The 26,783-nt window shown below is 34.8% G+C and overlaps 1 protein-coding gene across 1 annotated transcript in view; it reads left to right on the top strand.

The window, feature by feature from the left end:
- DMD (dystrophin) overlaps window positions 1-26,783 on the top strand; it is a 2,402,664-nt gene that overhangs the window by 84,971 nt on the left and 2,290,910 nt on the right. The gene's annotated exons all lie outside the window — the stretch shown is intronic.

The following is a 26,783-nucleotide window of genomic DNA, read 5'->3' as shown; positions in this document are numbered from 1 at the left end:
GGGTAGGCTCCAGGAGTTGGTTTTGGACAGGGAAGCCTGGCGTGCTGCAGCTCATGGGGTCTCAAAGAGTCAGACATGACTGAGCAACTGAACTGAACTGAAAAAGAAATGAGCTATCAAGGCTGGAAAATACATGGAGGAGACTTAAATGTATATTGCTAAGTGAAAGAAGCCAATCTGAAAAGACTTCATATTGTTTGCTTCCAATGACATGACATTCTAGGAAAGGCACAGCTATGGAAACCAGCAAACGGTCAGTGGTTTCCACGGGTTGGGGGCAGAAATGGTGAAAAGCAGAACACAGGATTTTTAGGGTAGTTAATGACTCAATTCATAAATTCTGAAATAGATGGGAATACCAGACCACCTGACCTGCCTCTTGAGAAACCTGTATGCATGTCAGGAAGCAACAGTTAGAACTGGATATGGAACAACAGACTGGTTCCAAATAGGAAAAGGAGTACGTCAAGGCTGTATATTGTCACCCTGCTTATTTAACTTATATGCAGAGTACATCATGAGAAACGCTGGGCTGGAAGAAGCACAAGCTGGAATCAAGATTGCCAGGAGAAATATCAATAATCTCAGATATGCAGTTGACAGACACCACCCTTATGGCAGAAAGCGAAGAGGAACTAAAAAGCCTCTTGATGAAAGTGAAAGAAGGGAGTGAAAAAGTTGGCTTAAAGCTCAACATTCAGAAAACGAAGATCATGGCATCCAGTCCCATCACTTCATGGGAAATAGATGGGGAAACAGTGGAAACAGTGTCAGACTTCATTTTTGGGGGCTCAAAATCACTGCAGATGGCGACTGCAGCCATGAAATTAAAAGACGCTTACTCCTTGAAAGGAAAGTTATGACCAACCTAGATAGCATATTCAAAAGCAGAGACATTACTTTGCCAACAAAGGTTCATCTAGTCAAGGCTATGGTTTTTCCAGTGGTCATGTATGGATGTGAGAGTTGGACTGTGAAGGAAGCTGAGCGCCGAAGAATTGATGCTTTTGAACTGTGGTGTTGGAGAAGACTCTTGAGAGTCCCTTGGACTGCAAGAAGATCCAACCAGTCCATCCTAAAGATATCAGTCCTGAGTGTTCTTTGGAAGGACTGATGCTAAAGCTGAAACTCCAAAACTTTGACCACCTCATGCGAAGAGTTGACTCATTGGAAAAGACTCTGATGCTGGGAGGGATTAGGGCCAGGAGGAGAAGGGGACAACAGAGGATGAGATGGCTGGATGGCATCACTGACTCATTGGACTTAAGTTTGAGTGAACTCTGGGAGTTGGTGATGGACAGGGAGTCCTGGCGTGCTGCAATTCATGGGGTCACGAAGAGTCGGACATGACTGAACAGCTGAACTGATTGACTCATTTCATGATAACATAGTGGTGGGTACGTATCATTATAATTTTGTCAAAATTCATAGAATGTGCAGTACTGAGACTTGAACCCTAGTGTGAACAATGGGCTTTGGTTGATGCTGTATCAATGTAGGTCCATTAACTGTAACACATATACCACTTTCCTATAGAAATTTGATAATGGGTTAGGCTGCGTATATGGGGGAACAGAGGTTATGTAGGAAATCCCTGTGCATGCCTCTCAATTTTTCTGTGAACCTAAAACTCCTCTAGAAAATAAAGTGTATTAAAAATATTTATTAGGACAAAGCACATTACTTTAAGGACAGTTTTAAAACATGCTCAGTTGAGTACTGTATGCTCTGGAGTGTATAATAATTCCTTTGAAAACACTTATTTTCAAATGTGTATTTAAATAAGACTCGTTTGTATAAAGCAGATATTTTATTTTCCCCTTCTGCATATGTTTAATATGATAATTAATTCAACCTGGTATTATTCTGGCTGCTAGTCAAAACCTCATACATGTTTTTTAATTTGTCACTTGTTCCTTAAACCACATCTTGGCTATTTAATAAGCAGTTAGAAAAGTCAAGAGAGTTTGCCCCAACATGAGTATTAATTGAATATGTACTACATAATAGAATTAAATTCAGAACAAACTATCAGTGGCAGATGATCCTTCAGTTATGAGTGAAGCTGTGATGGGAGTGACTGTGTAAAAATGATAAAATGATGGCAGCAAAGGACCTTGAAATATCATATGATATAATTGTATAAGAGCTTTAAGGACATCCCAGCTCAAGTGGAAGAAGACATTTCTAGGGCCAACTGCAGTCATTTATTTGCCAGTCATTTCACCTTAAAAGCAATGAAAATTTTCAGATAAATGCTTCTATCATCTTCCCTCAAGTTGTTTAGGAAAACCTTGAAATTCTGTCTCTAAGAAGAATTAGGAATATAATGAGAATGTTGGGAAATTGTATCAAAAAGCTCAGTATGTTATTTTGTTTTGTGTTTTATGACAACTGTTACAAGCAGCAAAACTTTTGTTGTTGGTGTAATTGACAATTAGTTTTCTGTGCAGGTGGTTCTCAGCTGACTAGGTGAAAACATTTTAAAACATTTACAATATGCTTCCAAAATGGAACACTTTAGTGCAGTTATATCTGTGAAATGAATGGCATTCGGTAAAACATTATAGCAGATCTTTTAGGGAGATTTGACAGGATGACAGTACAGTTACTCACAGTTCAGACTACCACAATATAGAATGTAATGAGCCATAATGCTATTATTTTTCACTTTAGAGTTTTAATGTTGTATTTTGTACAGTTCTTAAAATATAATGCATAAAACATTGGGCTGAAACGATAGCAGGTTGTATATTCATAATGTCATTAGGAGCCAACAGTCTAATAACTGTAGGAAGACATGGAAATTTTTTTTCCTCAGGACTCTTGTGGAAACTGGTAACAAGAATAACTGCTATGGGAATGATCCCATTTCTGAAAAGCTTTCTCGCCAGACTGTAGATACCAGAGTTTGATCTTTTGTGCTGGTGGGAATCTCTGTAGATGCAACTAGAGTGAGTAGGACACTTGAGGCTTTGCCATCTTTAGTGATAGGGTGATTTCTTTGTTATTCATCCTCAGTGCCCAGCAGGGAAAAATAAAATGCTTTCCTCTGATAGTGAATTGCTGCTGCTGCTAAGTCACTTCAGTCGTGTCCGACTCTGTGTGACCCCATAGACGGCAGCCCACCAGGCTCCCCCGTCCTTGGGATTCTCCAGGCAAGAACACTGGAGTGGGTTGCCATTTCCTTCTCCAATGCATGAAAGTGAAAAGTGAAAGTGAAGTCACTCAGTCGTGTCTGACCCTCAGCGACCCCATGGACTGCAGCCTTCCAGGCTCCTCCGTCCATGGGATTTTCCAGGCAAGAATACTGGAGTGGGGTGCCATTGCCTTCTCCGGATAGTGAATTAACCACTAACTAAATGTGAAGGAAAGCAAGAGACTTAGAAGAATAATTACTGTGCAAATGGGATATCCTACAGGAACAATTTAAAATAATAGGGCTCTCTAATACCTTGGATTTGCCTATATTATAGTATGACAGTTTCATCATCATGATTACTAACAGATGAAATGGTATAACTTATTTACAAATATTCATACAAAACAGCAAAGTGTAAGGGTGAAATGAGAAAGATGCTACATAGCATATTTAATAGTGTATATGTAACACTAGAGAAGTATGGATAAATTAATCTCTTGGAATGAACCACCATTGAAAGAACAGTTCTGTCAAGTAATGCCATTTACTCTCCTTATTAGCATACAGAGCAATTCTGTTGGATCACTTAGCATGGTGAGCTTATTAGGAAAATCACACTGGTTTGAGCAAAGAACTCCTCTGACCTTTCTAAATGAAAATAGCATGATGCTAAAAATAATTGGTGGAACCATCTCTACACACAAAATATTTTTTTTGCAATCAGCTACCATATCAAGAAGAAACTTATTTTTATGTTAGAAACACAGGTTTTTCTGTTTTCATTCTAATTAAAGGGGATGTAGGCAGTATTTATATTAAATCCAAATACACAGTAGCACCCTCTTTCCTGCAGTGAGTGTTTCTCAGAAACAGATACCTGTTTCTAGGTCGGTCTCCAGAAATCCCTTGATAACATTAAAAGAGCACTTATGCCTTTTTGAAAATAGGAAAATTGCAGGTAAGTTATATTTAAAAATCTCTGGATTTTTATGTGTAAGATGGTGACTAGGAATGTATTCAAGATGTATTACTCAGTTATATATTTATTAAGGGGCTAAAGATACCTAGATAGTGTTTTTTTTAATTAATGCTGAAGAAGGAACTCTTTTATAAAAATAGGAGGAATTAATGATGGTGTGCATCATCACAGTATCTTTCTACTGTACCTTTTATTTTAAAATGAAGCATCACATTTATCATTTAATATTCTTAAGTTTTAATAATTTAAAGTGAATAATTTTGAGTAGGTACACAATAATCATGTATTTTGTCAAATGTATTTCTCCAACTACATGTTAGTTCAGATGAAACAAAAAGCAGAATTTACTAAACATTTGTGTCTGAAACCTAAAATTAAAATATAAATATACTTTATTTATTTAGAGATTTATGACACATATAAATTCTCAATTGAAAAGTCGGTTTCTATTTTAAATCAAAATGTGTAGTTATCGATTGTATAAGCTTGAAACCATACTTTTCTAGGGAAAAATATTTAGAGAACTGTAACCATGCTTAAGGCTTGTATAGTGTTACTCTCAGACTCACACATAATTTCCTCTTTGTGTGCCTGTTGAAAACTAATTTTTAAACAATAAATATTGTCCATTATACTCCAGTACATCATAACTTCTCAATGTTTTGCCCTTCAGTCGTACACAGTATATTTTTTTGTATTTTGAAGTAGACCAAAAATATCTGGAATTAAATTTGTTGCTGTGTCCACATCAGCAGCATGCTAACTTGTATACAGATGGAAAATAATTAGACAATTGAGAATACATGAAAACATTTTTATTTTTGTATATAAATGTGTAAGATGACTTTTCCATGATAATGGATATAAATATTATGAAATGCAACTGAGTTTGTGAGACTACCAGTGAACCAAAGTGTCTGTGAAATCTAAGCTCTCACTCAGACATATGATTAAACTGTCAAAAAAGGAAAAGGAAAAAAAATAGAATACTACTTAAGTTGTGAAAATTTTCTTCCTTGGTACATATAATCACCAAGAAGTTAGTCTTTGGCTAATATCTATTTAACACAGGCAGACATAGATAATTTTAAACCTCATGTACAAGTCCTAAAGGAATAAGAAGTATAGGATAGAAGAGAATTAATCTGTGATGCCCTGTCTCAGAGTATGAAAGCTTTGAAGTCTTTTGAATCTGAAGTACTAGGCAAAGATCAACTGAACAGGAAAGGGAGTATTAGCAATTTAAAATGCTATCTATCATATTATATTTTACAGAGATCTCTGCCTCTAAAATTTTTGCATCATGACCTTATAGGAATGCTGATATGTATGGAATAGCTTGTGGAATAAGTCTGTTTTTAGCTCAGATAATAAAAAAAAATCACTAACAGGTGGTGTGATATTTTGTCCATTTAAGTGTAATATTACATAAAATCAAGAATGTAGATGGAATTAATTGGTTACAGGAAGAATTCTTCAGGTAGACCATGGAGAAAAAGAGTTTTGGAGTTGGAATTCATTTGAAAGATGATCCAGTCCTGTTCACATATGAGAAAACTGGGGAGCCAGGGAGGTTAAGTGATCTGCCTAAAGCTTTGAAGTTATTATAGCATAAAACCCAGACATATAGCTGCTTCGTTGGTCTTCCCATCATATTATTTATTTCTATCATATTCTTTTGAAGATAGCCAAATGATGTTTGTTATACAGTTAAAAGTTTAAGAAGGGAATTATATAAATCTGATTTATATCATCACTCTGGACTAATATTAAACTATTTTTAAAAACAAATATTTATGGAATATTTTCATTTAAGGTATGAGTGCAAATTTCTTTTAAAAATTCTTTATTTTTATTGAAATATATTGTGTTACTTTCAGGTGCACAGAAAGGTGATTCAGTTTTACATACATATATATCTATTTTTTCAGATTATTTTCCCTTATAGGTTATTACAAAATATTGAGTAGTTTCATGTGCTACATATTAAGTCCTTGTTGGTTATCTATTTTGTATGTATTAGTGTGTGTATGTTAATCATAAGGTCCTAATTTATTCCTCCCAGCCATGTTTCCCCTTGGGTAACCATAGATTTGTTTTCAAAATCTGCAAGTCTTGTTTCTGTCTTGTAATTAAGTTCATTCATATCATTTTAAAATTAGATTTTACATATGAATGATAGATGATATTTGTCTTTCTCCGTCTGACTTACTTAGTATAATAATCTCTAAGTCCATCCATGTTGTTGCAAATAGCATTTTCTTTTTTTATGACTGAGTAATGTTCCATTGCATGTATGTATCACATCTTTTGTATCCATTTCTCTGTCATTGGACATTTAGATTGCTTCCATGCCTTGGCTGTTGTAAATAGTGCTGAAGTGAACATTAGGGTGCAGATATCTTTTCAAAGTATGGTTTCCTGTGGATATATGCCCAACATATATGCTGGGTCATATGTCAGCTCTGTTTTTAGTTTTTAAAAGAAATTTCCGACTGTGGCGGGGCCTGCGACGCACGGAGCTCTGCTCGGAGGTGCTGTCTCACCCGTGAGGCGGAGAAGCAGGCCAGCCCCGCGCTCGATTGAACCTGCAGTCCCCGGCCTCCTACCACCATGGAGTACCTCATTAAAAAAAAAAAAAAAAGAAATTTCCCTCCTGCTGTCCATAATGAGTATTCTAATTTGCATTCTCACCAACAATGTAGGAGGGTGCCGTTTTCTTCACACCCTCTCCAACATTTAGTATTTATAGAATTTTTAATGCTGGCCATTCTGACCAGTGTGAGGGGATGCCCCATTTTTAGTTTTGATTTGCATTTCTCTAATACTTAGTGATGGTTGAGCACCTTTTCACATGGCTCTTGGCCATCAGTATGGCTTCTCTGTAGAAATGTCTAAATCTTCTGCCTATTTTTTGTTATTTTTGATATTAAGCTGTATGAACAGTTTGTATATTTTGGAGATTGATCCATTGTCAGTCACATCAATTGAAAATATTGTCTCCCATTCTGTAGGTTGTCTTTTCATTTTGTTTACGGTTTTCTTTGCTGTGCAAAAGGTTTTACATTTACTTAGATCCCATTTGTTTATTTTTTGTTTGTTTCCATTACTCTACAAGACAGATCCAAAAAACAAAAAAATGTTGCTGCTATTTATGTCGAAGAGTGTTCTGCCTGCTTTTGTCTAAGTTTTGTAGTATCTGGTCTTATATTTAGGTCTTTAATCCATTTGAGGTTTTGTGTGCAGTATTAGAGAATGTTCTAATTTCAATCTTTTACATGTAGCTGTCCATTTTTTCCTAGCACCACTATATTTTCTCTATTGTACATTCTTATGTATTTTGGTCTAGATTAATTGGCGATAGGTATGTGCGTTTATTTCTGGGCTTTCTACCCTGTTTCATTGATCTATGTTTCTGTGCTAGTACCATACTGTTTTGATGACTATAGTTTTGTAGTATTATCTGAAGTCAGGAAGGCTGATTCCTCCAGATCCCTTTTTCTTTCTGAAGATTACTTTGGCTATTTGGGACCCTTTACGTAAAGTGCCTCTTGATGAAGGTGAAAGAGGAGAGTGAACATTCAAAAAATGTAGATCACCACATTTAGTCCCATCACTTCATGGAAAATAGAGTAAGAGTGAAAACAGTGACAGGTTGTATTTTTGGGGGCTCCAAAATCATTGTGGACAGGACTGCAGCCATAAATTAAGATACTTACTCCTTGGATGAAAAGCTATGACAAGCCTAGACAGCATATTAAAAAGCAGAGACATGGCTTTGCCAACAGTGGTCTGTATAGTCAAAGCTATGGTTTTTTAGTAGTCATGCATGGGTGTGATAGTTGGACCATAAGGAAGTCTGAATGCTGACGGATTGATGCTTTCAAATGGTGGTATTGGAGAAGATTCTTGAGAGTCCCTTGAATAGCAAGGAAATCAAGCCAGTCAATCCTAAAGGAAATCAACCCTGAATATTCATTGGAAGGACTGATGCTGAAGGTGAAGCTCCAATACTTTGGCCACATGATGTGAAGAACCAGCTCATTGGAAAAGACCCTGATTCTGGGAAAGATTGAAGGTGGGAAGAGAAGGGGACAACAGAGGATGAGAGGTTGGATGGCATCACTGACTCAATGGACATGAGTTTGAGTAAGCTCCAGGAGTTGGTGATGGACAGGGAAGCCTGGTGTGCTGCAGTCCATGGGGTCGCAAAGAGTCAGACATGACTGAGCGACTGAACTGAACTGAATCTGAATCATGTCATCTTTAAACAGTGACAGTTATACTTTTTTTTCAATTTAGATTCATCTTATTTCTTATTCTTTTCTGATTGTTGTGGCTAAGACTTTCAAAACTAGGTTGAAGAGAAGTGGCAAGAATAAAAATCCTTGTCTTATTCCTGATCTTAGAGGAAATGCTTTCAGCTTTTCACTGTTGAGTATGATGTTAGCTGTATGTTTGTCATTGTTGTTTTTGTTTAATTGTTAAGTCATACCTGACTCTCTTGCGACCCTATGGACTGTAGTCTGTCAGGCTCCTCTGTCTTTGGGGTTTCCCAGGCAAGAAAATTAGAGTGGTTTACCATTTCTATCTCCAGGGGATCTTCCTGATCCAAGGGTCAAACCCATATCTCCTGCATTGCAGGCGAATTCTTTACCACTGAACCACTAGGGAAACCACATATGGCCTTTATTATGTTGAGCAGGGTTCCCTCTATGCCCACATTCTGGAGAGTTTTTATCATAAATTGATTTTGTTTTTCATCAAAACCTTTTTCTAAATCTATGGAGATGTTGATATGGTTTTTATTCTTCAGTTTGTCAGTGTGATATATCACATTGTGTGATTTGTGGATATTGAAAAATCCTTGCATCCTTGGGATAAATCCTACTTGATCATGATGTATGTTATTTTTACTATACTGTGGGATTAAGTTTGCGAGTATTTTGTTGAGGATTTTTGCATCCATGTTGAGCAGTGATTTGGGCCTATAATTTTCTCTTTTTTGTGTGGTGTCTTTATTTTATTTTCATATCAGAGTGATTGGTGGCCTTATAGAACAAATTTGGGATTGTTTCTTCTGCAATTTTTTGGGGGGGAATAGTTTCAGATGGATAGGTGGATGTTTTCAGAAGGATAGGTAAATAGCTTCTCCAAATGTTTAAATATTTGGTAGAATTCACCTGTGAAGCCATCCGGTCCTAGACTTTTGTTTGTTGGAAGTTTTTTTGGTTTTTTTGGTTTTTTTTTTTTTATCACAAATTCAATACTTGTGATTGGACTATTTGTATTTTCTATTTCTTCTTGGTTCTGTCTTGGGAGATTTTATCCTTCTTAGAATTTATCCATTTATTCTAGTTATCCAATTTATTGACACATGGCTGCTTGTGGTAGTCTCTTATGATCCTTTGCACTTCTGTGATGTCAGTTGTAACTTTTTTTTCATTTGTAGTTTTACTGATTTGAGCCCTCACCACTTTTTTCTTGATCAGTCTAGCTAATGGTTTATCAACTTTGTCTTTTCAAAGAATCAGCTTTTAATTTCATTGACGTTTTCTATTGTTTTCTTAGTCTCTATTTCATTTATTCCTGCTCTGATCTTTATGACATCTTTCCTTCTACTAACTAGATTTTGTTGTTCTTTCTCTTAGTTGCTTTAAGTATAAAGTTAGACTGAGATTTTTCCTTTTTCCTTGGTAAGATTTTATCACTATAAACTTTCCTCATAGAACTGCTTTTGCTGCATCCCACAGAGTTTGGATCATTGTGTCTTTGTTTTCATATATCTCCAGGTATTTGTTGTATTCCTTCTTTGAGTTCTTCAGTGACCCATTGGTTGTTTAGTAGAATATTGCTTAGCCTACATATGTTTGTGTTTTCTGCTTGTTTTTTCCCTTATAGTTCATTTCTAATCTCATAGTATTGTGGTTATAAAAGATGCTATATGATTTAAGTTTTCTTAATTTGACTATGGATTGCTTTGTGGCTCAACATATGATCTGTCCTGGAGAATATTCATGTGGGTGGCAATCTCTTTTATCACCTTTATTCTGGAATAAAAAATTCTTTCCCCATTTTTTAGGAATGTAACAAATGTGTTCATTCAACTAAAACTATGTAATAATTATTTCTCTGTTGATTTTGTTAAGTATAATAGTGGCATTTATTTAAAATTAAGCCTGGTATTTATTTAGGCTTGTTGAATTTAATGACTGGGCCAGTGACGTTTGCTCAGTTATAAGATTAAGTTTTTCCTGATAGTTGCTATATGTCTGCTCATGATTGTCACACCAAGAAGTTTCTTTGAATATTGTGCTAAAGAGATCACTCCCAGTGCAGTCTCTCTTGTCCATACATGAATGTATAAGGGACTTTCAAAATTTGCAACCTGTCCACACCATAAAATGACACATAAATACATAGAAGGATAACCATGTAAGAATAGTAAAATTACATGATTGAGAAAATTTAAAGTGTCCTATCTTATAAGTCAATCTACTTCTTAAATAATCATTCAAATAGCTTTTAGGTTATTAAAGAAATTTTCTCTTGTAAAAATTATAAACCTATCAGTAGACAGTCTGGGCTTGTGTGTGCGCCTGTGTGAAATAAAAAACTATCTATAGAACTGAATTTGTTAACCAATCTTATACACAGTTTGGATTTTTCCCAAGCAGATACTAAGAACTGGTATTAGGTTATCTATTTATCAAAGCATCCAATCTAAAGTATTTCTATTTTAGTATCCTGATTACTATTTTTTCTATAATTTATTCTTTCTGTAAAGCATTACATAAAATAATGAACCTTAAAATTGTTGAATATTAAAACTGATTTCAAATGATTTGCATCATCTCCTCACTAATACAAGAATTGTATGATAAAATTCTATATCTAAATATAGGAAGAAAAGACTAATGAAGGAATAAAATTTCCTTACAATTTCATAAGACACATGGACAAATTTGATAACTGTCTTGGCATATATCTAATATACCCCAGTCCCCCAAATTTTAGGATAATTATAAACATTAGAAATTTTCAATACAGTTTTCTTCATTTGATACATCTTTTTTGTAAGCTAATGATTTTATTATAATTTTAAGAGCACAAATTTCAAATTCACTTTAAAAACATATAAGCTCTAAAAAAAATAAATAAATGCATTGAAAAAATATAGTTTGAATTCCAGAAAAATTAACCTATGTGATAGGACATAAAGCAAATGTATATATAATTAAGCATTAGTAGTACTGTTGAAATTTGATTTTCAACTGGTCAAGATTACTGGGAATATATTCCCAAATACTTAAATGCAAAAATTATTAAAAAATGATTTTTAATGAAATTTTCTTTTTACTGTTTACAAAATAATTTTTACTGATATAAGAAAGAATAAAAGCTGTTATTTAATTTAATGGACAATTTCTCATTTACAGACAAATGATATTAGAAGTTTTAAGGGTTTGATTTGATAATTATCTTAAAATATTAATCAAAAGCCATTGCTAATTAATTATGGGATTTTTCTGGTTGTCTCTGTGAATAAATTATTATGAAATTGAGAAAATTAATGAGTAAAAGGGATGATATAAATAAAGTTTAGAAAATGCTATTAGTACTTTATGGATTTATTGGTTTCCCTGACTAGAGGACCACTAGAAAAGCTGATATTTTTACTTTGTGACTGTTGACATCTGTTGTGAAATGTCAAGATTCCACTGGAATTTTGGCACTTAAACAGGAGAGTTCACATAAAATCCTTCCAGATTTTCTTTTGCCAAGCAATTTATTCTGTTTCATGGATCAGCAGTAACTAAACATAGCTTGTTTTTTCTTTTTTAGGTTTAGCTTTCAACACCTCCATAGTCCCTAGTTGTTTAAAAATCATTCATTGGCAATTACTTTGTTCTACTGTGACATGATTGACTTATCTATTTTGAGCAATAATGGATGAATTCTTCCACTTCACTTTCTATAAAGCTTGTTTTTCCATAATTTTCTAGTTCTTTTTAAGCAAAAGTGGTTCATTTGTTCATTATTAAATAATTGTCATCTAGACCTAATTTTTCTCTATAAATTCACAAATAAACCCCCCATTTTATTAATCTTGACCCATATCAAACTTCTAGTTAAATTATTAATTGCAATATGCACTTGACATGTAAATACTAAAATGGGTATAAGCATGGTTTCTCAACAGGATATGGATCCTCTCTTGGTGTTCATTATTATAGTTTTAGTTTGATTTTCTTTTCATCATGGTCTCATTTCATAGTGACTCAGAATCTGGAATTATCCAACTCAACTGTAAGACAGAGAAGCTATTATTGGCTGAAATGAATCAAGAAGAAATATAACACTGTTCTTGTGAAAATACCAGTTGTTGTCACTTAGTCATATCTAAGTCTTGCGACCCCATGGACTGTGGCCTGCCAGGCTTCTCTGTCCATGGAATTCTCCAGGCAAGAATACTGGAATGGGTTGCCATTTCCTTCTCCAGGGGATCTTCCTGACCTAAGAATCAAACCCGGGTCCCTGCATTGCAGACAGATTCTTTACCAACTGAGCTACGAGGGAAGCTCAAAGTCACTCAACTGAACTGTAAGATAGAGAAACTATTATTGGCTAAAATTAATCAAGAAGAAATATAGCATTGTTCTTGTGAAAATACCAATACAAACATGCAATATGAGTATAAATGGCCAATCATGGGCTATTTTCCTTATGAGAAAATACCTAAATATTAATATTAAATTAAGGAGAGGAAGTACATTTTTCATATAATCTTTTAAACGTGATGTATGTGTGAGTGTTTTTTCATAAAAATTCCAGAAGTTATGTATTAGAGTTTTCCAGAGAAATAAAAATAGTAGGATATAAATAAATATATATATATATAAATACACACACACACACACACAAGAGGAGATTTATTATATGAATTGGCTCAGGTGGTTATGGAGGCCAAGAAGTCCCACAATCTGGTGTCTGGAAGCTGGAGAACCAGAACAATTGGTATTGTAATTAATTTAGGGTCCAAAGGCTTGAGAGCCAGAGAAGCTGATGCTGTAACTTCTGACCCAAGGCTAAAGGCTTGAGAACGGAGGGGCCACTGATTAGTCATGGAGTCCAAAGGCCCTGAGAAGAAGGAGCTCCTGTATCCCAGGGCAGTGGAGGATAGACATTCCAGTTTTTCTCTTCTTGAGAGAGATTGCCATATTTCCACCTTTCTGTCCTATCCAGGCTCTCAAGGGATTAGATGATGTGTCTCCTATCCCTCCCCCAACCCTGGGCAACCCCTACTGCTGAGGGTGGGTGATTTTTTTTTTTTCTTAGTATACTGATTCAAACCCTAATCTTTTCCAGAAACAAACTCATACAAACATACATCCAGAAATAATGTTTTTCCAGCTATGTGGATATTCCTTAGCCCAATCTAGTGAGACTAGTCACTTGTCCTTTTGCATCTTTGACAAGCAAAGAAAAGAACTGTGGAGGACAGAGACTAAACAGATAAGTTAATGAAGAGAGAAGAGTAGCCAAAATGTGGTGGCCAAGAGAAGGCAACTTGAGGTAAAGCAAGCAAGTAAGATGGGCAGATAAGATAAAAAGAAAAATGGAAATAGTACTTGAAAAAAAAAAAAAAAAGAATAATTGTCCACACCTTTCTCTGGCAGCCACCTTGATGTTTGTTTTATCCTTTCATGTAAATAACCTCAAAATGGCTGACTACCATTTTCTCTTCCATTTATTCCCGCACATAAATTGTTTCTCTTCCATGCCTCTTAAATGCTAGAAAATGCTATGTATAAGATTGACTTCAAGATATTTATTCCTATTTATGTAACCAAAGTTGAAATTGTTTTGCAGGCTACAGATTTACAAACTGAGATTTTAGTATGGCCTCCCAAATATTTAAGTAGTTAAGTATTGACATTAAGGCATTTTTGTTTTAGTTGGACTTATTTTAGTCATCAGTAAATTCAAACTACTCTGAAGTCTGCAATCATCCCCAACTAGAATGTTCTTAGTTCACACATTAATATTTGCTTCTTTTTTCTTTAATTAACCAAATTTTACTCATTTATTTATTTCTCCCTGGAATTAATTACTTTAAGATATTATTTTCTCCAAATATGGTCCACAAGCTACTTACACCATCAACACCACGTAGTCTTAGAATCTTTGGGAAGAAGATGCTTTGTTAATATCAAAATTATCCACTAATGTATCATTGTGTAAGAAGTCTAGATTTGTCATGTATCTTTTGCATATAGTACCATAGACCTGGCCAGCAATTAAACATACTTGTGAAATAGAGATGTATCATCTCATGCTGCAAAGAGCGAAAAGGTAGTGATACCAAATCCAGCCTCTGTACCCCAACACTGAATCGCATCTCAGAGACAGAGTTTCGGGTGAAGTAGAAAAGAATAGCATTATTGCTTTGCCAGGTAAAAGGTGACACAGCAGGCTTGTTTCCCTTGTATGTGCTAACCTGGTGAGGTGTTTTATAGCAGTGGTTGAAAGGTGCATTTGCTGATAAGGATTAGGGTACACAGGGGGCCTGTACATCTTCAATCTGACCTCCAATCGTCTCTTGAAGAGCTCTTGCTCCTTTAATCTGGAGTGAAGAATGCTGACATCTTCCATTTGTTGGGGACTGTAGTTCTGTAAGAGCTCAAAGATATTGTTATGTGTATCCCTTGAGGTGGAAAAATTGAAGTTGGGAGGAGAAGGGGATGACAGAGAAGGGGACGACAGAGGATGAGATGGTTGGATGGCATCACCCACTCAATGGGCCTGAGTTTGAGTAAACTCCGGGAGTTGGTAATGAACAGGGAAGCCTGGCATGCTGCAGTCCATGGGGTCGCAAAGAGTCGGACACAACTGAGCAACTGAACTGGACTGAACTAAGGTGGAACCAGGGCCTTGCCCCAAGGCTGCACTATTGTTTCTTGACTGCCCCTTGTCTCTGGAGTAGCATTTTCCCTTCCCTGTTGAGCAACTGTTTAAACCTGCATTTTAGGACTCAGGGAAGGTCTCAGAAGCTGGAATCTATTCCCCTCAAATAAGAAATGGAGACAGAAAAGCTTCCATGCCCCAGATCCCCACAGGGTCCTTGTCAGTTTCAGTACCTTGCCTGTCATTATTTTTAGGCATGCCAAGATGACTCCATTCTGGTCAGTTAATAGCAAAAAAGAAACAGAAACAATATGACTGTCCTAGGACAATCATTTTTTCTTCTTTGGGATTGGCACATTCCCTGAGCACAGTGCTCCTTCATATATGAACAAAATTGGGATTCTGTTAACATGAAAGATAAGGATGCTGGATGGGCAGGAGTAAGGGTCATTTTTAAATTAAATTGTGCATTGTTAGACATACATTAGAAATAAATACGGTTTGTAATACTGGTTGTTAAATTAGACCAGTTTCTCAATTTCTGTGAATTTTCTTTATCTTGTAATTTGATTTAATCTATATTTATCTGCTTATTTTTATTTTTGCTCTCTGGACAAATACATAGGACTCATACCAAAAATATAGTTATATACAATTGCAAAGTACCAGTTCAACTAACAGAAAGAAAAAAAATAAGCAATTTGTTTCCAAGCAGTTATGCAAATCTTTACCATTGCTAATTAATCAATGTCTTTGAAATGGTTTAGCCCTGCACATAATATGACTTATTCTTAAGGTTATCTATACAGCTCTTGTCTGGTACTGTTTTGTATATCTTAAGGTATGGAATTTTTCTACACAGTTTCAAATTCAAATTATTTTTTTCTTTGCAACTGCTTCCCTGTGTACACACAAAGAATACATAAAACTTAGAATATGTAACAGATTTTTGTGATTCCATTTCTGTCTGAAATGTTTTTGTTGTGAATAGTTTTCTTCACTGTTTAAACACTTGATATTTGGAGGGAAATGCCCATATATGTGGATGAATAGTTTTAAAAGCATTCTTTTCAGGTTTCCTAAGCTTATAATGAACAAAAATAGACAATGTACATTCATATGTCTATTTATATATTTGTGCATATCTTCTACCACATATATACATTTACATACAAATGTATATTATGAATAGTTTAACTGCTCTGTGGAGTATTATATGGACATGAATATTATTCCACACAGCATACGTAAGCCACATACCTTAGAAAACTTAACAACTGTGATTCCAAGACATTTTACTCTTCAACCATTTATGAGTTCCCAGATGGATTTAGAACAAGGCCAAATCAATGTTGCATTGTTTCTAGTTGCAGAAACTAAACTTGTACTCTTTTTGAATTGCTTTTTTCTTTTCTTTCAAAATAAAGTACATTTAGTTTTCGGTTTTGCTGTTCCCACTGTCAATATAGACCATATTTTCAAACTTGTTCAACATTTGTGTATTCCTCTTGGGTTACAAAATATGTTAGATGTTAAGAATTTTTTCTGGAAAAATTGAAATCACCCAAACTCTTTAAAATTGGAAAAAATTATAGACATCACTTCTGTGATACAAAGTAGTTTCTGTACTCATTTAAATGGAAATGGAAATTCTAGCACTTGCTTACAATTCAGTTAAAATTTGTAGCTATTTTGGCTGCCCAGTTGTCCAATATTATGGCCACACTTGAACCTTATCATGAAATATTTGTCGCATCAAAAATAAGGAGAACAGGGAATTCCCTGATGGTCCAGTAGTTAGAAGTTGGTGCTTTCTCTGCTGTGGCCTGGGTTTAATCCCTGTTTGGGGAACTCAGATCCCACAAGCTATGAAGCATGGCCAAAAAAAAAAAAAAAAAGAAGAAGAAAAAGTCAAAAAACAAGCAAACAAAGTAAAAAAAGGAGCTCAAAGAGAGAAAACTAATATAAAACCATGTAGAACAGGTCTGATTCACCTGCTAAATTTTCCTTTTATCTTTTGTTTAATGAATAATGAAAAAAAGTTTTAAGTGATTTTCAACAAATATAATGCATGCAGTTTTATTTAAAAGTTTTTGAATATTTAGAGTATTTTCACTCACTTTCCAATTGATTCCCTGATATTTTACAGGAATAAATTTTTAGTCATTGATTTTTTTTTGTTCTTTCTCACTTTCCAAAGCCCTAAAAAGTAGCTATGTACATTTAGCCTAAGTATCAAGAAGACATATAATCAGCTAATGTTATTGAAATACATTAGTTAAAAACTATGAAGGAACAAAAACATATTTTTCAAACACTTTTCAGGAAAAATAACTTATATTGTAGTAAAACTCAATCAAGCTAATTTCTCTTATGATAAATAAGTTATGAACCAGAAAAAAATTTTATTACATATTTGAAAGCAAAATGCAAATTATGTGCTTTTTTTTGCATGATAGCAGGAAGAATAGACCAAAAGCTGTGTTTAGCCCCATTTATAGTGGTGCATTTGAAAAGTTTTTTATCTCATAAGAACATGTTGATAATTTGTTTTGTAAGCATTTTTTGCATGGCTTCAAGACATTAGAGTTTGCCAATATACTTTCATTGTGTAGCACATTATAAAAGGAAACTTCTTTAGATTCTATCAGGCCACATTAAAATAGACTCAAAGGTGACATAGCCTTTCATTTCTTTTTGTTTCTACAGCATTAGATAAGATCAGTAGTGCTCGAAAAACTTTCCATTAATAGGACGGATGATAATTTATTCTTTATTATAGGAAGTAAATTCTGAAACATTGCCTACTTGGTTAAAAAACCACTAACCCTCCAGTCAAACAGTTTTTTCTTCAATTGACTGTTTCAGGGAAAAGAAAACAAACCAAGGTTAGAGTATCATTTTGTTCTAAGTGATCGCCTCATAAAGTCAGAGAATAAATAGTTTTAACTGAATTCAGAATCTTAAGAAAATATTTATTTTTCTACTTAGCCATTATTTACTTTAACTATGTTTGACTAACTTAACTCCATTCTTATATAGGTCTAAGTAAATTGATATCTGTGTGTTGAGTATTTATTTCAGATTTTATGATTATCATATTGCTGTTGGCATGCTTTAAATTATACAAGAAAAATTTTGATTTTGCTGACTTTCTCATTCACTAATATGGTTAACTTGTATAGTTAAAAAATCGACTATCCATACCCATGGTTAGTCAAGGAAGGACCATTTAAAAAAAAATCTAGAATTTAAGAAAAAAATAACTTGATTTCATTCTGGAATCTCTCTGTCTCTTTTTATTTATTTAATTTTTAAAATGTAAACCTTGGTACATATCTGGTTTGGGCAATTAGAAGTTAACAGATCTTTATAAAATTTCTTCAGAAGTAATAAAGAAATAAATGAAGAGGTTTTTGTACTCTCTTTCCTTATGAAATATTCACATTGCTTCATAGTTATTTCTCTGTCTTGCTACAACTGGAAAATAGCAGTTGTATATATAAGTGCTTCTCGGACTTTCATGTGAATCCAAATATCTCAGATTTCTATTAAATTTCAGACTTGAATTTAGTAGCTTTGAAGTGTGCCTAAGAATCAACACTTTTAGCAAAAATCCTTATGAAGGTGATGCTGTTTCTCAGTGAGTAGCAAGGGTGTTTTTTGGAAAAAGTCTTCTCAGTATTCATGGATGCCTTCACTTAAACTTTGATACATTTAATTACCTTATTGTTAACTAGTCCTTAGCAGATTTCTTAAGTGTTATCTGGCAATCCCCATAAGGGTTATGATAGTGCATGGAGTTTTGAGTTTAACACAACAGGATTCAAAAATCTCAGTTCTAACTTTGAGCCAGCTAATTTCTTAACTCACTGAATATCAGTTTGTTGGGTTTTTCTAATCAGCAATATATATATGATACTACCTACATAATACTAGGATGATGCTTTATTAAACTACAAGAGGCATCTAAGATATGCAGCAATCACCCTGCAATTTGAAGTAGCGGATTCCTTCTATACATCCTATGGTTTCTCTCTTTGTGTGTATGTGTGTGTCTTTATATATATATATACTTTTCTGATTCAGGGCATCTTCACCGCTAGAGCATACATGTGAGGTAGAACAAAACAAGGGAAGGTGGCCTTTGAAGGTGTCAGGTTCAAAAATATACAAACCTCAAAATGAGTTTATATTGTTCTTATTTTGTTAATTGCTTTGTTGAAGTATAATTGATACACAAGAAGTTGCACATAATGTGTATAATTTGATAGGTTTGAACATCAATGCTCTTTTAAATTCTGTATTTCAAGCACCTGGTTATGGGGTTGGGGAAAAAATTGTAATTCAGATCCCTTTCCAAGTGAACACCATAGTGCTTCACAAATGATGAACTCAAGAAGGAATGAATTTGTTCCTGCTGAAAGGTTTGTCATGGGACAATTTCCATGTTACAGGAATGGAAATTCATTTGGAACTGGCTGGCAGGTTAATTTGAAATTGATTCAAGAACTATGAATCTCTTTCAGTAACTATTATGTTTAGTTTAAAAGAACTCTGTAGGCTAATTGTAGATACCATGCTGTGCTTTTGTGTGAGTATATGTACATGTGTGTGAATGAGGGTGCATGAGATTTCACATACTGATGTATGCTTTATTACTGAATTTTTAAATAGAGGAATTAAATAATTTTAGCTGACAAAAAGGATGAAACATATCAAGATAAAACAACTCATATATATGCTTTTATACAAACCATAGAATATATCACAAAATAAAAATGAGAAGAGTAAGATAATGTTTTTAAAATATCTTTGGCTACTTTATACCCAAAGTGATATACCAAAATCTCCATGTCAGTGCTGTTTGGTTTATTCCTATATTTGGTTGTTATTGCTCAGTGATAGGAAAATCCTCTGTCTCAAAGCTTTTTGTGTAGCAAAAGGAAGAAAAACAACTGTCCATTTCATAGAATTTGAAAATTCGTAGATTGGGCTGCTCTGAAACTAGTAAATCATTTCATATTGTATAACTGTTTCCCTCAAAAATTTAGTAATGGTTCTAAAATCATATATTCTCACTTTGAAATATTCTGTGGTTCTGTTCATGAGCAGGTTGAGAGATATTTAATCACTACTTGTATCAAATTTGCTTCTTTCTATCACAGATTGATGGGGATGAGTTGATGAAATAGGCATATTTAATCCATAAGATACATTGAATAATAGCACATGTGTAACTGGAGGATAATAACTGTTCCTGTACTTAACATCCTGGGGGTTTTTGCAAGGACAGACAAATGGTGAATTGTCACTGAGCCTCCGTTGTTAAGAGATTGCAGGAGATTACCCTGTCCTGGTGACTTCCCTGTTGGCTCAGACGGTAAAGAGTCAGCCTGAAATGTGGGAAACCTGGGTTTGATCCCTGGGTTGAGAAGATCCCTGGAGAAGGAAATGGCAACCCACTCCAGTATTCTTGCCTGGAGAATCCCATGGATAGAGGAGCCTGGCGGTCTACAGTCCACGGGGTTGCAAAGAGTCGGACATGACTGAACGACTAAGCACACACGCAACACAGCACCCTATCCAGGAGTTGGATGAAGCCTCTAAAATCAAAGAAACCTTTGTCAGCTGTTTGGTGGTAAAAGAATTGTCATCCTTCTGTGAGGTGACTCTGTAAAGCGCTCTATTTTTATGGCTCTGAAGTGCCCCCCAGGGCAATGACTGGAAAAGTATTGGTCCTTGCTTTGCATAATAACCTAAGCTGGCAGGACCAAATAGGAGGTTTTGTGCAACTTCGGAAATGTTTCTCTTCCTCAGAGTGAATTAAACTGGAGTATTCTTACTCATGAATGGGGACCATGGGAGCTGTGGGTTTCCAGGAGGAACAGATGAGATCCTAAGGGTACAGGCTCTCACACAGGCTGCCTAGGTTTGAATCTACCTTTTGCTAGATGTGTGTCTTTGAGCAACCTCTGTGAGTTAGGTATGGTTGTGATCTCCAATTTAACAGCTAAGGAAACTGAAGGTTACTGCTGCAAAATATCACATGTTCACACAAACACACACACATACACACCCTGTTAAATGACAGAGGTCAACAGAGTATGATCCTAACCATTGCTTTCCTGTACACTTTATCAAGACCGTAGGATTTATGTTTCTTCCCTAAAGGTATCTCTAAGCCAATCTTGGCTTTAAAATCTGATGATAGCTTAGAAGTTAGAAAGTCTATATGGTGGCTCCATTTTGCCCATAGACCAATTCTAGTCTACCTCTTTGCAGCCAGGGACCTCCGAGGGCCACTAGAAAGATAAGGCAAGAAACTAGAGTAGTCCTCTCGTCTTCACTTGAGTCCCAGCTGTGACGCAAGCTGGAGTAGCTTGAGCAAGTTTCCTTTTCTTTTTATTTTTTTGGTTCAACATTTAATTTGAACTAATTGTAAAATTAAGGGCAGTTGTAAAAAATAATACAAGAAAATGCTCTATAACATTTTGTCCATTTACTTCCAATGGTAATATCTTGCAAAGTACAGTATAATATCACAACCAGAATATTGGCACTGATGCACTGAACTCATTCAGATCTCCCAGTTTTTCCTTGTACTTGTTTCTGTGTGTGTGTTTAGTTCAGTACGGTTTTACTGTATGTAGGATAGTGCATCCACCATGATAGCCAACATTTAGATCACTCACATGACCACAAGATTCCTCCTGGTGCCTTTTTATGAGCCCCACTTCCCTCCTGCCAACTTGTATCATCTCTTCCATGACAGCAATGTTCATATCTCTAATTTTGCCATTTCAAAAATAGTATACAAAAGGAATAATACAGAAATTAATACTTTAGGATTAGCTTTTTCAATCAGATTGATTCCCCTGAGATCCGTCTAAGTTGTTTGTTGCATGTCGCAAATAGTTTACTTTTTATTGCAAATGTATATTTCTGATTCATTTATTGGGAAGGATGTCCCACAGCTTATTAAACCATTTCCTAATTGAGAGACATATTGGTTTTTAGCAGTTTGGAGGTATGGCCAATAAAGTTGTTCTGAACAGTCTTGTGCAGACTTTTGTGTGGACATAAGTTTTCATTTCTCTGGAATAAATGCCTAGAGTATAATTTCTGGTTTATATGGTGGTTTCATATTTTGTTTTGTCATTGGTACTGTTGTTGATTTTTGAAACTGCCAAACTGTTTTTCAGAGCAGAGGTAGAATTTTGCATTTTCATCAGCATTGTATGAGTGATCTAGTTTCTCCACATCCTTGCTAGCAGTTGGTATTTTCACTATTTTTTATTTTGGCCTGTCTGATAGATGTGTGGTTTTATCTCATTGTAGTTTTAATATACATTTCCATAATGGCTAGCGATGATGACTATCTTTCTAATTTATTTATTTGTCATCTATATGTACTCTTCGGTAAAATATGTCTGTGTCTTTTGTCCATTTTCTAGTGGACCTTTTTTATGTTTGACTTTTATGAGTAATTTATATGTTCTAGATACTAGCCCATGTCTGTATGATTGATGTAAAAATATTACCTCCCTTTCTGTGTCTTATATTTCACTTTCTTATTAGTCTCCTTTGCACAGCCAAATTTTTAAAATTCTGATGAAGTCCAATTTATCCATTTTTCTGTTTATGGGTTGTGCTTAATGTGTCAAGTATAAAAAGCCTTTACTTAAATCCACAAATACTATTTTCTGCATACATTTATAAAGTATTTATAGTTTTACATTTTATAATTTGGTTTAATTTTGTATAAAGTGTAAAACTTAATTTTCTTAACTATAAATGTTCACTTGCACCAGCACCATGTCTTGAAGACTCATTCCAATGGAGGAATGAGTGTTCAAGACTCAAGACTTACTTTTGCAACGATTTTAGAGTTCAGTTGGACATGTTTGTGTAGGTGTATTTATGTGTTCTCTATTTTGTTGCATTGATGTATAACTCTGTCCATCCACCAATTCCACACTGTAGTTACATAGTTAGTCTCAACATTGGGTGGTATGATTCATCTCACTTTATTCTTGTCAAGATTGTTTCACCTACTATAGGACTTTATATTTTCATAGAAATTTTAGAATAAGCTTCTCTGTGTCTATAAAAAAGACCTTGCTGATATTCTGGTAGGAATTTCATCAAACCCACATGTCAGTTTGTGGAAAATCAACATCTTTTCCATGTTGAGTCTTTCAATTCATGAACACAGTGTTTCTCTCCACTTATAAGATATTTTTTGATTTCTTTCATAATTTTGTGCCTTTTAACAGTGCTTCACATTGATTATAGTGAGCGTATGTTTTTGTATTTCTTATACATCTATAATGGTCTGCATCATCTATTGTGTACATGATCACAAAAAGAAAAGGAAAATAAGAAAAGGTCCAAGCCTGCAGTTTTGAAAGGGAAGTAATTTTTAAAAAATTTAAATGACTATAACTAAATATACACCATATATATATGATGTTGAAATAATTTTAAATGATAAGGTTATAATTATTTATAGAGGGATTGATAGAGACCTATAATTTTTCATGAATGCAGAACATCTTTTTAATTACATTAAAGTCATGCATCAGTGTGTTTTTTAATTACTCTTCTTTAGCCTACAGTTTTATGATACATGTTGTAAAATGAAGACTGGTCCTTGCTTATATTCCAGTATTAATCAATAATCCCTGTATCATAAAGCAGTTGACAAATTAATTAGAAGGCACTCAGTGTTCTAAATTTAAAAATAAACAAGGAAACACCTCTTAAGTAGTTGAAACTCTAAAGGCATTATTTTACATAAATTAGGATGGCTCTGTGTCATTTTCACAATGTTTTCAATTATTTTCCAACATGTAAAACATTCAGATTGATACAGCTTAAGAGGTAGTAAGCTGGGAAAAAGCAGATTTGATAGCGAAGATATTTATATAAAGTTCTGAACTTTATTGAGATGAAGAAAAAAAAATAGGGGCCTTTTCTACCCCTTCTCCCCACAGTGGTTCATATATATCAGTTGAAATTTCACCTTCGACAGTTCTGTTTTTAAAGCATCTCTTTAGTTAAGTACAATGGGAAAATCTGTTAGCTTATGGCCTAGTTTAGGGGCACAGAGACCAGAAAAAATAAAACAGTTTGGAATCAAACTTGATAACTTCATGCACATTTTGCAGCATTGTAATAAATTCTTTCAGTTACCATGTTTTTGCAGAGCAGAGTGTATATATGAGTGGAGCAACTTGTTCATGCAGGCACAAACACTGAGATACACAATTTTAGGCTTTTTATCACTAAGTATAGTACATTGTGGGCTTCCCGGGTAGCTCAGTGGTAAAGAATCTGCCTGCCAGTTAGGAGACATAGGTTCGATCCCTAGGTCAGGAGATCTCCTGGAGGAGGAAATGGCAACCTACTTCAGTATTCTTGGCTGGAGAATCCCATGGACAGAGGAGCCGGGTGGGCTACAGTCCATAGGATCGCAAAGATTTGGACACAACTGAGTGACTGAGTACACATACAGAGTACACTGAAAGCAGGTGAATCATTACGATTGCTGTTCTAAATGCCAAAACATTCCATTGCTTTAACCCTTACTTCTGAAGTGAAAACTCATATGCAGTTCAGTGTAGAGGTGCTAAACTTTAGTCTCAAGTTCTAATAAGTATTTTATACTCTAACCACCAGATATAGCTGTGAAAAATTTAGAGACTGTTTATATACACAAGCATACTGCATTAAAGTAACTATGAATCCCATTCATTTTCATCTTATACTTTATTACTTCAAAGGGAGAAGCTATTGATTTTTCTGATCTCCCTGTATCAGGCATGACCCTGGCAAGAAATAGAATCTGACACAGATGGTTCAATGAAACACAATAGGGAGTGTTTTGAGACCTGCGGGTGGGTTTACAGGACACAAAAAGAGCTATCAGGATAAAAACTGCCAGTGGTAGGACATTGTGGTATGTCCCTCTTCCCAAATCTGAAGGGTCAAATGAAGTTGCATTTTCTAAACCAGTAGCATTCTGTCATCATATGCACTATTTCCACATGTTTTGACATATCCTCTATTTAGTCTCTGTTTTGCCCTAAAGTAATGTCTCAGTATAGCTGTTTTTCTTGAGTGCAGTTTGAGTGTAAACCGTGAGCTCCAATACTTTAGTCAAGTAAACAATCCAAAGCAAAAAAATTTGCCAAAAAATGGACTTCCTTGTGTTTCTCATTGATATAACCACCCACTGTCGAGTCTTCTTTTATTCATTGGCACATAAAATAAATCTTCATCACATTGCATTATATGTAAAACTTTATTAATTTCACATTTGTTGCTATTATTTATATAAACTATATTCATTATTTTTCAATTGCTATATTTTTATCTATTAATAATAATATGGTAATGTACTGAAGTGTATCATAATTTTGTCAATTGCAATTAATGAAAAGTATTTCTGTTTAAGATATGTCTTACTTATGGCTGTTGTTTTTAAGATCCAATTATGGTTTTAAGGAAGAGATAGGTGTATTGCATTTTAGAACAATCTATTCAAGTGAATAAAATAATGCATCCATGAAATAAATCCAGTATGAGGTAGGACAGTGGAAGAGTGGATTTCACATGGAAAATAAGCCCACATTAAATGGGAAGGGATTGGAAAGAAATGCCTCAGACCCTCTCTCTCTGCCTGCTCTCTTGTCTGTACCTCTCATTCCAAGACCACCAGGGGCTAGTTAGCCAGTGACCTAAGAAGATGTCATTTGTAAGACTCAACCTCACAGACACATAGCAGAACAAAGAAGGGCCAAAAGGGAATTGGACCAGGCCAGTGAGAAAAGAGTGGAATGAAATATTTAAATTGTTGACAGGGAAAAAAAAAAAAAGCCTACCAACCTAGAATTCTGTATCAGTAAATTATCCTTCAAAAGTGAAGGATGAATAAATACTTTATCATACAAACACAGAGGGAATTTGTGGCCAGTAGGTCTGCCTTACAAGAAATGTCAAAAGAAGTCCTTCAGAGAAAAAGAAAATCATGTAGGTCAGAAACTTGGATCAACATACAGAAAAGAGCATTAGAGAAGGAAGAAATGAAAATAAAATAAAATATTTTATTTTTCTTATCCCTAGTGATATAAAAGTTATCTCTTTGTTCAAAATAATAACCACAACAATGAGTTAAGTGATCAGAGCTTATGGATAAGTGAATGACAGCAACGTTTTACATTTTGAAAAGGAAGAGCAGGGAATATTCTGCTATTAGGTACCTCTACCACCTATAAAGGAAAAATGGATCAGAGTGGGGAGCAGAGAAAATGCCTTAATTGCTTACATGAATCCCATAACTAGTTCAGGTTCAACTTCACCATAAATTATTTCATTTTTCTCTCTTCCCAATAAATGAAGAGAAATAGCAGGGTGGGGGGAATAGGGATTGTAAGGTAGAAGTAAGAGCCTAACACAGTTTATCTTTTCTCATGGATTTAGCTGCTGCTGCTAGCCTTATCTCAACCCACAAATTTCATATTTTTATACAAACCCCCCTTTAAAGACCCAACTGTGTTATCAACTTTCCTGTTTTCAAATTGAGCATTTATTGACATGATCCTTCCCCAAATCCCATTTTTTTCTATGGATAAGAAAGCTGTGGTACATATACACAATGGAGTATTACTCAGCCATTAAACAGAATACATTTGAATCAGTTCTAATGAGGTGGATGAAACTGGAGCCTATTATACCGAGTGAAGTAAG

Source organism: Bubalus bubalis, chromosome X (assembly GCF_019923935.1).
Source record: "Bubalus bubalis isolate 160015118507 breed Murrah chromosome X, NDDB_SH_1, whole genome shotgun sequence".
Taxonomy (NCBI): Eukaryota; Metazoa; Chordata; class Mammalia; order Artiodactyla; family Bovidae; genus Bubalus; species Bubalus bubalis.
Note: the sequence above shows the minus strand (reverse complement) of the source record. Positions and strands in the feature narration are given on the sequence as shown.